Consider the following 15,475-nt stretch of genomic DNA (forward strand, 5'->3'; position numbering starts at 1 on the left):
ACTTGAAGACGATTCATACATCCCTTCTTCCTTCAAATCCCCTGGCTAACCCTCTTGTTCTTGCAAATGCTCCTATGTGGCATGCTTTCAACTTCTCCCTTATCCTGGCTGCTTTCCTCTAGACTTTCATCAGCCCTTGTCCGTGTTCTCCCCAATGAGCACCCAGAACTGACCACAACACTCCAGGTGTTGTCCAACAAGGACAGAGAGCAACATTGCTAGTAGAATAACTACTGTGTCCAGCACTGTGCTAGGCATCATGGTGATACAATTAAAATGTGATATGTTCCCTCATGCTTAAGAAGTTGGCCCATCTAGTCGGGAAGAGAAGATGAACCCATGAGCAAATGTGGCGAACACCTCCACGACAATTCTGATTATACAGTGACAATGAGTAACCTTTGCATAGTGCTTTAAGGTTTGCCAAGAATTTTACATGTATAATTTCAGTTGATCCCTTATGTGGCCTTGGGAGGTAAGTGCAATCTTTTCCATTTTACAGGTGAGGAAACTGAGGCTGATAGAGATGAAGCCAAGAGGTCAATGAGTATTTATTAAATGACTGTTATGCACTAGGCACCATGCTAAGTGCTGAGAATACAAGGACAAAAGATGATCTTTGCCCTCAGGGAGCTCGAAGTCTAATGGGGGAGACAATGGGAACAACTATGTATAAATAAGATATAGACAGGATAAAATGGAAATAATCAATAGAGGGAAGGCACTAGCATTAAGGAGGACTTCATGTAGAAAATGAGATTTTAGCTGAGAAGGAAGCCAGGGAAACCAGGAAGCAAGCTGAAAGAGGAAGAGGATTCTAGATGTGGAGGACAGCCAATGAGAACTCTGGAAATCAAGAGACGGAGGTCATGTGCTGTAAAGACAAGACTGGAGAACAGCTAGGAGGCCAGTGTCCCTGGACTGCAGAGGGTATGGAGTAAGTGGCAATAAGGCTAGAAATGACTTGCCCAAGGTCACACAGCAAGTGTCTGAGCCAAGATTTGAACTCAGAAAAACAACTTAGTTCAGAGTACAGAGAAAGGGAAGAGTAATAATGGCATGAAGAAATAGGACTAAAAGGTAAGTAGGAAAAAAGCCCGGCAGCCCAGTTACATAGAACAGTAATAGCATAAACATGGAATGGTTATGACCTGGAGAGAAGACCAGCCTGACTGCAGTGCAGGCTCCATTTGGGGGATATCAGACATTCACACTCTTGAAACTTTTAAAGTGTGCCAAGTACCTCCATCAGCTCCTTTTATCCTTGCAGAATATCTTACTGGTCTTTAGAAAGTCACATCCAACTCCCCATGACCCCATTTGGGGTTTTCTTGGCAGAGATCCCAGAGTGGTTTGCCATTTCCTTCTCCAGATCATTTTACAGATGAGGAAACTGAGGCAAACAGGGTGAAGTGACTTGCCCAGGGTCACACAGCTAGTGTCTGAGGCCAGATTTGAACTCAGGTCTTCCTGACTCCAAGCCTGGCACTCTCTCCACTGCACCACCTAACTGTGCATCCTTATGACATCCCTGTGACATACATATCAATTGGATTATTATCCCTAATGTGCAGATAAGGAAACTGAAGATGACGTGATTTGCCTATCACATAGTTAATAAGTGCTTGAGGCAAGATTGGAACTCATGTCTTTCTTGGATTCAAATTCAAGCACTCTTTCCACTCTGCCATACTTCCCCCTCAGTAGTGAGAAAGAAGGCTGAAGCATCCTGCTCTTCAGTAGAGAGGTGGGGGACTACGTGTGGGGAATATTGCATATGCTGTCAGATATGATTGCTTTGTAGATCAGTTTTGCTCAACTGTTTTGTTTTTTGTTTGTTTTTAAGTTACAAAGAAGGGCTTAGGGAAAGTAGCCCGAAATGACTATTGTTTTTTAAAAAGATCAATGCCACTTTCTAAAAAAATAAAAAAAGATTAAAATAAGCATGGTAATATCCTTTTCTTCTACTTCTCCCAAATGTGTGGGACAGCGACCCTAACTCAAATTAAACTCAGAGACTTCTCAAGGTGGAAAGCAAAGGTTACCTTTATTACAGTCTCGGGAGATGGCTGTCTGCTCCTTCAATACACGTGGAGAGAGAGAGAGACCTCGAAACAGGGGCTGCCTTATAAAAGCAAATCTCTGCCCACCAGGCAAACAAGTCTCCACCCACCACTATCCCTTACCCCCTTAACTGGGGGTGGGCTTACATTCTAACTGGGAGGTGGGGCTTACATTCCAGGCTCGAAATTCAAAGACAAGGAAAGAGGCCGGAAGCCAAGGGCAAATGGCTCAGGTTGGGGGTGGGGCAGGGCTTATTCTTTCTATTAAGGCTTAAAAACAGAGTCTGAGTGGGGGAGGATTTTGAAAGTAATAATCAAGAATTATTTGACCCTTTGAGGAGCCTTCACTTCTGAGAGTTCATTTCTCACACTACCTTCTGAACTCATTACCTTAATTACACTGAGAAGTCTTCACTGGGACATCCCATTCACAAACAAATATTAGGAAATGGAGTATAGTTGTAACCCCAGTCCCAGAGCTCATTGGTGTGGAACTCTCTCCTCATTGGTAGATATCAATATCCTGCACCTGCATGAGGGGGACAGAGTCAACAAGAGTGAGAAGTGGGAGGTGATCCAGAGTTCTTCTAGCTTTCAGCTTCAAGAGAGGAGATGTGTGATGCTAACCTCTCTTCAGGTTACTTACTGAAGGGAGAAAAAGACTCTGGGAAGAAGCCAACATGAGAGGAACCGGCAGTCTCTATCGTGTCCCTATCCTCAGCTTGTTATAGTAGAGTCTTCAGGGAATTGTCCCTTTGGGGGAAATCTGAGACTCTCTCTTGGTTGATGTAGGATAGCTTGCTCTCAGTGAGTGAGCTCCTTCTACCTATATTGTCTGACATGAATATTCATACGTGTACTTTCTCTGATTTCTGTTTTGCTAACAACTTGGATGAACGGGTTTCTTTGCTATCTGATATTTGTGCTCATTTTGGAGCTGGTATTTAATGGGACGGGAAGCAAGGCTCAGATGCAGAGCTTCCCCCTCTCACCTACCTTACCTGTTAAGAAATAGAGATCACCAGTTTAGCTTGAATCTAAAAGTTTCTTCCCCTAGACTAACAAACAGTGTTTATATGAGCCAATAGATTTAATTCTAGCCCTATATATCTCCTTTTTCAAGGGAAAGCAAAGTAGCTAGCCTCTCGGCCCCAACCTCCTGCTTTCCCTCTTGGCAGGAATCACAGTCTTCCTTAGAGAAGAGTGGGAGGAAGAGATGCTCGAGACATCTGTTCTTGCCTCCTTCCTGTGAGCCATGTCAAGGCAGCCACACTACATAACTGAAATTAACTGAAGGGATACAGAGCCCATCTGATCCAAGCATCTCATTTTATAGGTAAAGAAACCGAGGTCCAGGGAGCTGTGACTTGATCAAAGTCATACAAACAGTGACTGTAAGAGATGAGATTTGAATGCAGTTCCTCTTACCCCAAAGCCAAGGCTCTCTGCCCTGTGTCCATTTCAAACACATGAGGGTACAATTCTCAAACCTCACCCACGGCTCGCACATGCTTTGGCTTATCTCTGACTTTGCTCTTTCCCTTATGTCCACATGCCAGGAAAAACAAACAAAAAACCAAACAAATCCTTCTGGACTTTAGCTTATTACTCCACGGCTTAGAATTGCCCATAATAACAGCCACGGTTTTACCTAGCCCATCGGAAGACTCCATAGCTTGGTCTGTTTTACTTAAGAATGATTACCCGGGCAGCTAGGTGGCTCAGTGGGTAGAGCACCAGCCCTCAGACACTTGACACTTACTGGCTGTATGACTCTGGGCAAGCCATGTAAACCCCATTACCTCACCAAAAAAAAAAAAATGACCTACCATAAATTAAATTTCATGCTAACCTGCTGGAGCCTTAATTCTCCTACTGGTTGGAGGGAGATCAAATGACTCCTATTAAAATCCTCAAGCACTAATTGCAGTCTTGGGGAGAAAGAAAGTATTTTGGGCTCCATTAGAATCCAGGAGGCAAGATTTTGGAGGGCCAGTTAAGAGCACCTCCTTCTCAATCATCTCCTCACCAATGTTCGCTCAATTTTGGCACTGTGAGTTACCAGCTAGCCCCGTATAAAATGCTACCATGTATATGAGATTCAGCCCCCACTTCACAGAATCAAGAGTCCTTTGAGAGGTGACAGGCTTAGTCTGGCCCTCGGACTGATGAATTTAACTGTGGAGAGGAGGAGAAAGAAGGGAGATGAAATCAGAATGTTTTTCTACTTGCCTAACCTCTGACATTCCTTCCTCCTGGCGGATCACCAAGGGACAACTTTCAAGGTGACAATCCTGAGCTCCAGAGCCATGGAGAATTGAGGGCAGGGATCACAGGGTCTGATTACCCCATCTGTCTGTTCACTGATGCAGAGAGCCCATTCTACTGGAATTGTTTGAAGGGTAGATCCAAGATCTGTTACTCTTAATGGGCACAGTGCCCAGATCCCCCAATCAGATTCTCTCCTGCCTGGTTCTCTTCCAGGTCGGCTATGCAGACAGAGGTAGCTCCTTGATGTTTGCCCAGGGTAACCGTGTATAGTCCTAGCATTCCACGCTTGCTCTGGTTCAAGGTGGTTTGATTTGCAGCTCTTGGCCCACTCTATTCTTTGTAGCCAGAGGCCCAGGCTTTGACTCTTCACTTAGATTTCAAAATGGAAGACTAGTGTTACCAATGGCAGGCAGTTAGGAACCATACCTCCTGAGATTTTACCCAGAATTTATCCTATGGTTTCAACAACAAAATAATCATTCAGAGCTAAGGAGCACCTTGATTCCCAAAGACTACTTCAACAGTTCCCAACCTTGTCAAGTATGATGACCCCTTTCTAACATTTGAACCCAGGTCTTTCTGCTTCCAAGATTGGCTCTCTGCCCACCACCCCACACTGCCTTTCTTGATTCAAGTAAGTTCAAAGGGCAGCATCACCGTTGGCCAAAAAGGACCCTTCCTCCTATAAGGAGCCCCCGTACCAGTCTCAAGGACACCTGGATTCAATCCTTGAAGAACCTGATCCCTAAAAATGGGGAGTCAGACTTTTTCTTGAACTAGATCTTCAGCTCATTATGCCTCACCCCAGAGTTCCAGGGGAAACCCTCTCAAGGGAAGCTTAGGCATAGTTTATGTAGAAGGTCTCCTCACCAAAAATGAGTCAATCAATCAATAATGAGGGCCCTTCGAGAAAAGCATTTGCTATACAAAGTAGCAGACATCAAGGTATGAGATAGCCATTTATTTCCTCCACCACTCAGAACAAGTGTTTAAAACGTGAAAGGCTTTAGAGTCAGCATAGTCTGGCAGATAGATCTGGAGGCAGACCTAGGTTCAAATCTTTTCCTTCCTTCCTTCCTTCCTTCCTTCCTTCCTTCCTTCCTTCCTTCCTTCCTTCCTTCCTTCCTTCCTTCCTTCCTTCTTCTCTTCTTCTTCTTCTTCTTCTTCTTCTTCTTCTTCTTCTTCTTCTTCTTCTTCTTCTTCTTCTTCTTCTTCTTCTTCTTCTTCTTCTTCTTCTTCTTCTTCTTCTTCTTCTTCTTCTTCTTCTTCTTCTTCTTTTCTCTCTCTCTTTCCTTCTCCTTGGCATTTCTCTCACCTTCTCCTCCAATCACAACTGTTTCTGTGCACATCTTTCCCTCCTGTTAGATCGTATTATATTGGTGGGGCAGGGAAGGGTGAGTGTGGTACAGTGGAAAGAACACAGAATTGGGGTTAGATCTGCCTTTAAATCCTGCCTACACTACAGCCTACCAGTGTGACTGTGGGGAAGCCACCTAACTTTTCTGGACCTCAGTTTCCTCTTCTATAAAAAGGAGGTTGGATTCCTAGATGGCTTCAAAAGTCCCTTCCAGCTCTGATTCTATGGTCCTAAGGACCTTGAAAACAAAGTAGCTATCTTTATATTGCCAGTGCTGAGAACAGGAAGGAACTGACTCAGAGTAGATGGAAGGGAGGGAGGAAGGAAAGAAAGAAAAGGGAGAGAAGGAGGAAGGGGAGGAGGGAGAAGGGAGAGAAACAAGGAAAGAAGAATATTGGGGCTCATGATACTGAGTCAGGGCTCATGAGAAACCGTATTAGAAACCTCAACCTCTCTGAGTTGTCCCTAGAATCCTGAAGTGGGGAGTATTCTCCACCCTGAGAATCAAACCTGCTAGTCCTGTGGGAGTTTGGAGAATGAGGCCATAGGGGGTGGTATGCAGGGCTGGGGAGCCCAGCCACAGGTGAGTGGGCTGACATGCCCTTCTCAAGAGCATGAGAGTTCATTTACTTATGACTCTAGACTTCCAGGTGTGTGTGCGTGTGTGTGGAGGGGTATCCCACGTGGCCATGGGGGAGGCTGACGAGATGGCCAAGAAGTGTGAGTAATGCCAGTCCTTGTAAGTGGCAGAGCCAGGATTTAAAGCCATTTCTCCAGACTCCAAATTCTCTACTCTTTCCAATATAACTTGCTACATCTTTAAAGAGGAGATTCCTCTAGTATTTAAAATATTTTCTCAACAGAAGCCCAATTTACACAACTGTTTAAGTGAGTCAAGTGAGGTCCGCTTGCACCCTCTTGGGAAGCAGCGCATCTCAGTCTGGCATGGTTCAGTCTTGGCTTTCGAAGGGCTCCACGATGTCCCCCTTCCTCCAGAGTCTCTGCTGCTGCCTGTGATCCCCACCTAAAGCAGGCAGCTCTTGCAGCATCCCAGGACAACAGGAAGGGCCTGGTTCTGAAGCACCTGTCTGGAGCAGACTAAGCACGCACTTGCATTCCACAGCAGGACAGGATGCCTCCTTCCCTCTGTTCCCAAGGAGCCACGTTATTCCACGTCAGAGAAGCTAGGTGGTATAATAGCTTCAGCCCTGGGGCTGGAGTCCAGAAGACCTGAGTTCAAATATAGCCTCTGACATTTATTAGCTGTGTGACCCTGGGCAAGTCGCTTAATCTCTTTTTGCCTCAGTTTCCTCAGCTGTAAAATGGGGATCAGAATCCTACCTACCTGCAGGGTTATTGTGGGAACCAAACAAGATAGCTTGTAAAGCTCTCAGCCCAGTGCCTGGCACTAGTGGTAGATGCGGTAGACAAAGAGTTGTTACAGAAATGCTTATGGCCTTCCCTGCCTCCGCAGCTGTTGTATCATCAGGCCAGTTAGCAGAGCCAGCTCCCTAAGAGTTCAGCAGCCTGTCTCCTTACTCTCCTAGAAGCATCACTCTAGATCAGGAAGGGATTTCTGGGGCTACCTAATGTAGTCTCATGACCTCACTTTACAGATGAGGAAACTGAGGCCCAGGTGACTTGCCCAAGGTCACAGAGGTAATAAGCATCAGAGACAGCATTCGAACACAGGTCTTCTGTCTCTAAAGCTAGTGCTCTTTCCACTGTACTTTGCTGCCAAACTTCTCCAATTTGGGGGTGGTCCCCGAGATCAGCAAGTGCTCTAGGGCCTTTTATCAAGGGGGTTTGTTCTGTGAATTCTGGATTCAGTCAAAAGGCCACACCTGAGGACCTAGAGCGCCAGATGTGGCCTCGCGGCCTCAGATTCCCCACCCCTGTATCTAGCCTAATCCCCTTATTTCACCAATGAGGAAATCAAGGCCTGGGTGTGCCTGCCCAGTCCCTAGACTAGGAAGTCTAGACTCTGGAGGACAGGGGTGTTGTGAGTCCGGGGGTATTTTCTCAGTATCTAAAAGAAAAGAAGGAAATCTAGAATAGGAAATCCCACTGGCTCCCATGGGGCTGGCCAGGGCCCCTAACCACCAAGGCGCCTTGGAGTGTTTCACTCTCCCAAACATTTCTTCCTATTCTTGTCTGGAAGTAGTTTAAATTTGAATGAATGCTAATCCCTAGTAGCATTAATAGATGACTGTAAAATTTCAAAGGATTTTCATTTACATGAATTCATTTGATCCTTCCCCTGGGGGGTAGGTAGGGCAGCCATTATCCTCTTCTTAGAGAGGAGGGCCTGAATAAAGTGACTGGTCAGTCCAGGCTGCAGAGCCTGAGAGAGAGCCGAGCCCAGATTAAAATCTCTTAAAACCTCGAATAACAGGGTGACCTTTGCAAAGCTCCCTACACCCCAGTCTCATTGGAACCTCCCACGAATATGGTAAGGTAGGTAAAACAGGCATTATTATCATTATTTTACATTTAGAGGGTGGATCAGGGAAGGTTCCCTGATCTATTTAATGAGGTTATTGGGAGGTGAGCCTTTGTTTGGGATTTTCATCCAGGTCACTGATAAAGGTGGGTGTCCCAGAGGGCTGGGCCCCCTTACCTTCTCCCACTGAACTGTTCACCCTCACCTGTGGCTCCAAGAAGCTGTAGCATGCACAGTGGGGGTGGGGGAGAGGCCACACCTCTAAAACCCTCTGGGCAGATGGGCTACACCAGGCTGAGAGTAACAGACTGGCCTCAAACCCGTCAGTGAGTTTGAGGGATATCTACTCCAATCATGTGAAGACTTCCCCCAGCAGAATGGGTGGATGAGAACAATTTGTTCCAGTGCTTATGAAGGCTGCTGAAGCAGGCACCGTGGAGCACTTAGAACTTGGTCCAGGGGTGAGGAGCCTGCGGCCTTGAGGACACATGTGGCCTTCTAGATCCTTAAGTGCGGCCCTTTGACTGAATAACATTTCTAAAATTTGGTTCTCCCCAGGCTCTCCACCCCTGTCAGACATCAAAGATGCCATGGTCATCCACTGCATCCCATGCCATTCCCAGTCGACTTTCCTCTTGCCACGGGACTTTGATGATTCTGGAAGAGACCAGACTTCAATCCAATTCACACACAAGTCAAGACATCACCCATGATGTCATTGGTCCTTTTCAAAAATGAAAGATGAACAACAATTTCACTGGATGATCCCCTCAGCTAGATTCAAGTATCCTTTCTCTTTTGGTGATTCTCACATCCAGTGATCCAGCCCTAACCTCTCTCCTAACCTCCAAACTCAATCTCCAAATTGTATTAAACCATCTCGAAATTAGAGCTATCTTTAACTCCACATGTCTAAAACTGGATTCATTATCTCCCCTAAACCACCACTATCCCCCTAGTCACCCAGGCTCACAAAGTAGATGTTGTCCTTGACTCCCCACTATCTCTCACGCCCCATTTCCAGTCTGCTGCCAAGTCCCACAGATTTTACCTTCATAACGTCTCTCAAATATGCTCCCTTCTCTCCACTTATACTGCCACCACCTTGGTGCAGACCCTCTTCACCTAACTAACCCTTAGATGTTGAATCTGCCTACCACTGGCCTCTCCTCACTCTAGTCTGACCTCCATTCAGCTGTCAAATTAATCTTCCTCAAGTGCAGATCCAACCACGTCATCCCCTTCCCTCATTCTCTAAACTCCAGTGGTTCCTCATCACCTCCAGAATCAAATGCAAAATGTTCAGTTTGGCATTCAACACTTTTCACAACCTAGACCCTTTCTACCTTTCCGGTCTTCTTACATGTTGCATTCACCCACATTCTCTTTGATCCATTAAAAAGGGCCTCCTTTGAAGATGTGGGAAAATTGGAACACTCATGCCTTGTTGGTGGAGTTGTGAAATGATCCAACCATTTTGGAGAACAATTTGGAACTATGCCCAAAGGGCTACAAAAATGTGCATACCCTTTGATCCAGCAATAGCACTTCTAGGGCTATATCCCAAAGAGATCAAACAAAGGGGAAAAGGACCCACATGTACAAAAATATTCATAGCAGCTCTTTTTGTGGTGGCAAAGAATTGGAAATTGAGAGGATGCCCATCCATTGGGGAATGGCTGAGCAAGTTATGGTATACGAATGTAATGGAATACTATTGTGCTATAAGAAATGATGAACAGGCTGACTTCAGAAAAACCTGGAAAGACTTATATGGTCTGATGCTGAGTGAAGTGAGCAGAACCAAGAGGACTTTGTACACAATAGCTGCCACGTTATGCAATGACTAAGATTGTTAAACTGAACCCTGTCAGCATTACGAGGATCTAAGACATTTCCAGAGGCCTCGGGATGGAAAATGCTGTCCACATCCAAAGAAAGAACTATGGAAGTCAAATCACTATCACTTATTTTTACCTTCTGTTGAGTTTTGTTTCATCTTTCTGATGGTTCCTCCTATTGGTTTTAATTTTTACTTACAACTTCACTAATGTGAAAATTTGTTTAATAGGAATATAAATACAAAGCCTATATCAGATTATGCACCCTCTTGGGGAGGGTGGGGGGGAGGAAGAGGGAGAAAATTTTCAACTCAAAAGCATATGGAAGTGATTGTTGATTAAATCAAAAAAAAAAAAGAATGACCTCTTTTCCATTCCTCACACACAAACTCTGTTTCCACACTCCAGACACTGGCTCTTCCTCCATGTGTGGAATGTTCTCTCTCCATCTCCACCTCCCAGCTTCCTTCAAATTCCAGCTAAAATCTAACTTCTATGAGAATCCTTTCCTGATCCCTCTTAATACTAGTGCCTTTCCTCTGTTGCTTATTTCCAATTTATCCTGTCTATACCTTGTTTGTACATTGCCATTTACATACTGTCTCCGCAGAGCAAGGACTGTATTTTAACTTTCTCTGTATCCCCAGAACTTAACACAGGGCCTGGCACATAGTAGGTGCTTAATAAATGCTTATTGACTGACTGACTTTGACTCTTTCATTGGAGGGAGTTGAAGGTAGGGTTCATCCAAATGGAAGAGAATGAGACCTATTATTTATGGGCTAAAGCAAGTCATTGGCATTTTCCCCTTCTCTGGGTTGAAATAAAAGACGTCCTGTACCTAATATGCATCATTGCCTTGAATGCTTTTACCTGCATCAGTGAAGCTCTCAACATGAACTCTATTCTGAGGTTTCCAGAGGAAATTCTGCATGTGGGCAAAACCAGCTAAAGAATCTTGATTCGGCAACTGCTCCCAAGACTCAACCTAGCCCCTGTAAGCCTAGAGCTTGTGCCATTTGGCTCACAAGTTCCATGCAGATGAGAACACTGAGGTTAACTGCCTTTCTCCTGGTCATGCATCAGTCGGATTTTGAACACCTGTCTGCACTGACTTACCACTACACAGCATTGCCATGCTCTTTACAATATAGCATATGGTCAATTCTAGAAACCCAGGACAAAGTTTCTGAAGGGTTCATTCCCCCAGTCTTCTCACATAGAACCCCATGTATGGGGCTCTGAGTCCGATGATCCCTCTGTAAGGGCTAGATGACTCCATCTCCCTAATTTGGAGAAAATGGTTACCCAAAGGTCATCTTTCAGGCTAATACACAGAGGAACTGGGATTCAGCCTAGGATTTCCTAAACTAGCTCTAAAATTAAGTCCCTACTTATTATTTTGCTTGTCTTAGAGGAGGTGGAATAGATGAATAAATGAATTAAAAAGCATTTATTAAACACTTCCTTGTGCTAAGCACCGTGCCAAAAATTGAAACAGTCACCGAGCTCAAGTAATTCATTGGTTGATTGTCATCCTTTGTTCTTGAGGAGGACCGAAATGACGTCAAGGCACAGTGCGCCCGACCGTGGGTGATCAGACCCAAACGAGCTCAGGAGGTTCTACCCCAAGCCAGGCACCAACAGTCCACATAAATATATGACCATCCGGCCATAAGTCAGACAGAAGGGTCCAACGGTCCTTAGGGTGCGATGGCCACACACATCCTGGGAATCTTTTCTGTTCTTAGAATGATAGCTGTTCCTGATGCCAAGCCATCTGACAGTGCCAACCAAGGAAGTGGGTGCTGAGAATCGGCCCTTCCAGTCCTTCAGTAGCTGAGGTGATCAGTACATACAGAATCTGTGGAGGCAGTTTCCAGGTTTCACTTCCATACTAGTTGCTCCCTGAAGTCAGGAGGACCTGAGGTCAAACCCGGCCTCAGACACATAATACTCACTAGCTGTGTGACCCTGGGCAAGTCACTTAACCCTGCTGCCTAGCCAACAAACCAAAAAAAAACCCATACAAGTTGCTCCCTTTTGTGACAGTCATGTAACCATGATCTGGGGGACACTTCTATTCCCAGAGCACCCCAACCAAATGCAAAAATCTCCCCTTTTTTTGTTTTTTAATTACAATTTTAAAAACACCTCCTTATACTCATAAGGCATCATTTTAGAAGCGAATAGCGTTAGTCCTCGCTAAGTGGCCTCCTTTGACAAGCCAGTAATGGGGGGAGGCGGCAGAGGAATGTCTCTCCTCTCCCCCACCACAGAGCTGGAAGGGCTAAGCTGGAAGGTGTGCAATCCCCCATTTCCAGGTAAGTACCTCAGTACCCTGCCCTCAAGTCCTCCCTTTTCCAGCAGCCCAGTCTCTGGAAGTGGCCTTCCTGAGGTACTGTCCCCTTTAATAAACCAGGCACAATCTAGAACAGGGGTGGGGAACCTGTGGTCTTGAGGCCACATGTGGCTGCAGCCCTTTGACCGAATCCAAACTTCACAGAACAAATCCCTTTAATAAAAAGATCAGTTCTGTAAAACTTGGACTCAGTCAAAAGGCCACAGCCACGGACCTAGAACACTACAAGTGGCCTCGAGGCTGCAGGTTCCCCACCCCTAATCTAGAAGCATGTGAATGGGGAGCTGGAGAGAATGTTGGTAGGCAGAAGCAGGATTACCGTTAGAACCTTAGTAGATCTTATAGTCATTCAACTGCAGCAATAGGCATTTATTAAGTACCAACTGTGTGCCAGGAACTGTGCAAAGCACTGAGGAGGCAGAAAAAGGCAAAATCATTCCTTGTGCTCCCAGAGCTCACACCCCTCTTTTCACAAATGAAGGAAGAGGAAACAGGCCCAGAGAAGTGATTTGCTCAAGTTATAAGATCTAGCTATAATTTAGAAAGCCTAGTATTTTTGTTATAGGTTCCTAGGAATTAGAGCTGGAAGACCACCATCTTGTCCAATCCCCTCATCCAAAGAGTTTGAGAAACTTGTTCAAGGTTACATAGGCATTAGCATCAGAGGCAGGATTTGAACCCAGATCCTTCACCTCCAAATATAGGGCTTTCTCTAACTCACCAGACTGCCTGTAATAGCTCCTGCAGACCTTGCCCTGCAGACCCCCAAAGTCTTCAGTATTTGATGCTACAGCGTCTGGTCAGCGCCCAAATATTTCAAAGAACTCAGGGAAAAAAAGTGCAAATCATCCCTTCAAAGGCTGTGTTGAAAGGTGCAGCATCAGTATTTGCATAGCTGAGGAGGTAACTTTCTGCCCTGGAGTTCTCCTTGATTGACAGGAGTGCCCCCTGGGAGCAGAGAGCCAGGCCCTCTGGCAGCCACAATGGACAGTGAGTAGATTTGACTGGCAGTGAAGCCCAGTGGAAAGCCAACTTGGCCGGGGTCAAAGGACTGGCATTCAAGCTATGGATCCACAGCTGGGTGACCTGGGGTAGAGTTATTTTCCATCACTTCCTGGGGTGTTGTGAGGATAAAGATGACCTAAGAGATGGGAAAGGGCTTGGGAAAGAAGCTGACTCTATAAATACGAGCTAGGGTATTACATGCATCTACTGCAATTCATCTTTATGGAAGGCCTACAGGGGTATGACAGCATGCAAGGCCCTATAAAAAACAACTGATCTATAGAGAGAACAAACCTTTGTTGGGAGAGATTAGCTCTGCAATGGAACCAGCTGGACTGGCTGGGCTACCCAAGCTAGTCTAATCACTAGGCCATAGCAGGTCCCTCCAGGAGCCTTCTCCTCCACATTAATTCAGTTATCCATCAATCCAATAATGACTTTTAAGTACCTACTGTGTGTAAAACCCATGTGCTTTACTGTTATCCTCATGTACACAGCTATCCATTCAATTATGACTATTAAGTACCTATTATGTATATATACATATATAGATACATACATACATACATATACATACATACATACATACATACATACATACATACATACATACATACACACACACACATATAGCTTGGGTACTCCACTGTTATCTTCATGCATGAATTCAACAATTTTAAGACCCTACTATGGGAACAACCCATGTGCTCCATTGTGCCTCCGGTCTACCAGTGGTTGCCACCCTCCTCCATCCATCCATCTCTTCATCTAGTCACCATTACCATTAAGTACCTACCATATGAACAGACGATATGAGCCATGGGTATCTTCATGAATTCATCCATCCATTCAACTATGACTATACAGCATTTACCATGTATACGCCCTGAGCTCTCCATTTCTATCCTCTATTGGAATGGTAGTTCCAGAACCAGAAGAGTCCCTAGAGGTCATGGAGTCCAACCTTCTCATTTTACAGATGAGGAAATTGAGGCCCAGAGAGATAAAGTGCCCAAGGTCACACAGGTAGTAAGTGGCAGGATCTAGATTTGAATTCAGGTCCTGTGACTCTTGGTTTAGCACTCCAAATCTGCTGCTCTTTCTACCACACCACACCACCTCCTGGATGTTGAGAAAACTTGAGGGTAGATGCCAATATGTTGGGTGGATCTCTTGGGGTAAATTTATGAGAGAACATGGATGAGAATCACACATGAGGATGGACTGGACTGCAGGAGTTGTAATTTGCCTCCTTGCAGGGAATGCGCGTTGATCCACTGGAGATTTGGAGTATTGTACTTCGAGTGAAGGGAGAGACAAAGATAATTAAGGCACTTTGCTTGCCCTTGTGGAGCTAATAGTCTACACCGGGGTCAATAAACTACCCCCAGCCCCACAGGCCAAATCTGACTCTCTGCCTGGGTTTGTATACTCAGAAGGCTAAGAATGGTTTTTATATACCTGGTATACAAAAATAGACAGCAAGCTGGATGTGGCCTGGGGGCCAAGCCGTACTTTGCCGATCTATGGTCTAGAAGATGGGGGAGCCTACAGAATAGAAGTAAAGTGGAAAGATTACTGCAACTGGTGTCAAAGGATCTGGGTTCCAATTCTGACCCTGCTGCTTACTACCTTATGACTTTGGGCAAGTCACTTAACATTCTAGGCCTCATTTTTCTTATCTGCAAAATGAGTGGATTGGACTGGATGGTGACTAAGGTCCCATCTATCCCTTGACCCTATCTCTATACATTCCCAGAATGGAAACTCTTTCCAACCAGTAATGACTCTAATGTATCAATGAGAGTATAAATGAATGAATTAATAAAGTATTTATTAAGCACTTACTGTGTGCAAAAAAAATGTTCTAAGTGCTAGGGATACAGATGTAAAAGTAGGAGAGTCCCTGCTCTCGAGGAGCTCGCGCTGTAATGGAGGAAACAACAGCTAGGGAAGCTGGATAAGTTTGGGGAATTGCCCAAGGCATATGGAATGGAAGGGATTGCCCAGGATTCCCCAGTTTGTAAGGATGTGGGGAGATATGACCCAAGTGTAATATCCAATCAATCAACCCATCAATAAATATCAAGCACCTACTACGTGCCAGGCACTGTGCTAAGCACTGGTGAAAGA

This window comes from Phascolarctos cinereus, unplaced genomic scaffold (genome assembly GCF_003287225.1).
Source record: "Phascolarctos cinereus isolate Bilbo 61053 unplaced genomic scaffold, phaCin_HiC Scaffold_726;HRSCAF=1367, whole genome shotgun sequence".
Taxonomy (NCBI): Eukaryota; Metazoa; Chordata; class Mammalia; order Diprotodontia; family Phascolarctidae; genus Phascolarctos; species Phascolarctos cinereus.